Raw genomic sequence first — 2,389 nt, forward strand, 5'->3', positions numbered from 1 at the left:
GGCAGTTTATGTTCTCAGATGTCCATGGAATGGTCCTGCTTCCTGACACCTAAGCAGAAGAGCGGGCTGAGGCAGTCGTGAGGTGAGGGACTGTGAGGACCCGTGGGGCCCAAGAGATGATTCATTCTGGGCTGCAGAGAAGGGCCCAGTCAAAAAAGGCACCAAATGACTCATCAGATCCTAAGTGGACTTTGGTTTTATAGTAAATAATGCAGCAGAGGATTCCTTTTGATAGCTGTAAATCAGGAGTTAACCAGGAGTGGGAACAGGGAGATGGAGGTCAGAGGATACGAAGGAGCAGGTATGTAGGATGAACAAATCTGGAGATCTAACACACAACATGAGGACTACATGGCATAAAATTATACTGAATTTGGGATTCATAAGAAATGAGTAGATTTTAGCTGCTCTTGCTGCTAAAACGAAAAAGGTAACGATGTGATTTGATAGATACGTTAATTTGCTTCACTGTAGTAATCTTTTTATTATCTATGTATTCCATAACATCATGTTGCATACCTTAAATATACACAATAAAATTTATTTTAAAACAAGAGTAATAAAAAATTAAGTTGTAAATCAAGCAACTTTTAAGTTTTCTCACAGGGCTAGTAGTCCTCTTAAATGTGTAGATTTAAAATTCTAAAAGATGGAGCTAGATGTACCTATTCTTGGAACATAAACTAGGAAGTAGCCATTTTGAGCTCAGTAAACATAAAACATTTATCTTGTGAATTTCAGAACCTTTTGTGCTGTGTAGTCCAAACTATACTTCATGTCAACCTATGGCACTGAATTCCCGAATCTCATTCATCACACTGATAATATATCTAAGAATTATTTATGGATTTTGTGCACTATTCAGCCTGAAAACAACTCTTATTTGTTTCAATCTCAGCAATTCTCTGCCTCTTTCTCACTGTAATCTGGGTTGGATAAATCAACTCTGACATGCTTGAGATCAAATCAAACATAAATTGGCTTATTGAGTCTCTTGCTTGTGCTTCACTTAACACAAAAAAAAACTATTCCACCTTTTCAAAGGTCAGAGCTTCCCTGACCACTTAAGCAGAGAGAAGATCATCACAAATTCATTATTTGGAGCTTTTATGGAGAAATGTATGTTTCTAGGTTCATTTAAGCACAATTTAAATATCAAAGGAAAAAATGTGAAGGGGGAAGTTTTTTTAAGAGCAATGTTTCACTTGTACAATAAAAAGCAACTCAGAAATTCCAAAAGAAAGGCTCAAAATGGCCAGAAAATACATAATTATTTTTATCCACTTCTGCAGGCATTATTTCTAAAATAGTATTTGAGGCTGTGCCTCTTTGCTGTTCTACCTCAAGTGAAAAAATTGGTGGTTTTTAAAATATTAATATATAATAGTTGTACATATTTTGGGAGCACCTGTAGTATTTTGACACCTGTATACAACGTGTAATGATCAAATCAGAGTAATTGGGATATCCATCCCTCAAACATTTATCTTTTTCTTTGTGTTGGGAGCATTATAAATCTTGTCTTCCAGCTATTTTGAAACATACAATAAATTATTGTTAACTATAATTTCCCTACTGTGCTATCAAATACTAGAACTTCTTCCTTCTATCTAACTGTATTTTTGTACCCCTTAACCAACTTCTTTTAATCCTCTCTCCCCTCTTCCTTTCCTAACCTCTGGTAATCACGATTCTACTCTCTACCTCCATGAGATCCATTCTTTTACTTCCCACATATGAGTGAGAACATGCAATATTTGTCTTTCTGTGCCTGGCTTATTTCACTTAACATAATGATCTCCAGTTCCATCCATGTTGCTGCAAATGACAGGATCTCATTCTTTTTATGACTGAGTAGTATTCCAGTATGTATATATATGACAAGAAAATCTGGTGGCGTATTTATTTATTTATTTGTTTTATTTTCTTGAGATGGAGTCTGGTTCTGTCACTCAGGCTGGAGTGCAGTGGTGCAATTTCGGCTCACTGCAACCTCCACCTCCCAGGTTCAAGCAATTCTCCTGCCTCAGCCTCCAGAGTAGCTAGGATTACAGGCACATGCCACCATATCTGGCTAATTTTTGTATTTTTAGTGAAGACGGGGTTTCACCATGTTGACCAGACTGGTCTCAAACTCCTGACCTCAAGTGATCCACCCACCTCAGCCTCCCAAAGTGCTGAGATTATAGGCGTGAGCCACCACACCTGGCAACCTGGTGGTTTTAAATAAATGTTGTGTTTTTATTATTAAGATTCCTTCCAGAGACCTTGTGAATTGGTTGGACTTAAATATTATTGGTAAAGTAAGGGGATCTTTCTCATTTTTCTTCTCTGAAGCAAGTTACAAGGCAGAGAGAATCCTGCTGTTGTCTTTGGACATTTCTTATTT

The sequence above is a fragment of the Piliocolobus tephrosceles genome, chromosome Y, assembly GCF_002776525.5.
Source record: "Piliocolobus tephrosceles isolate RC106 chromosome Y, ASM277652v3, whole genome shotgun sequence".
Lineage (NCBI taxonomy): Eukaryota > Metazoa > Chordata > Mammalia > Primates > Cercopithecidae > Piliocolobus > Piliocolobus tephrosceles.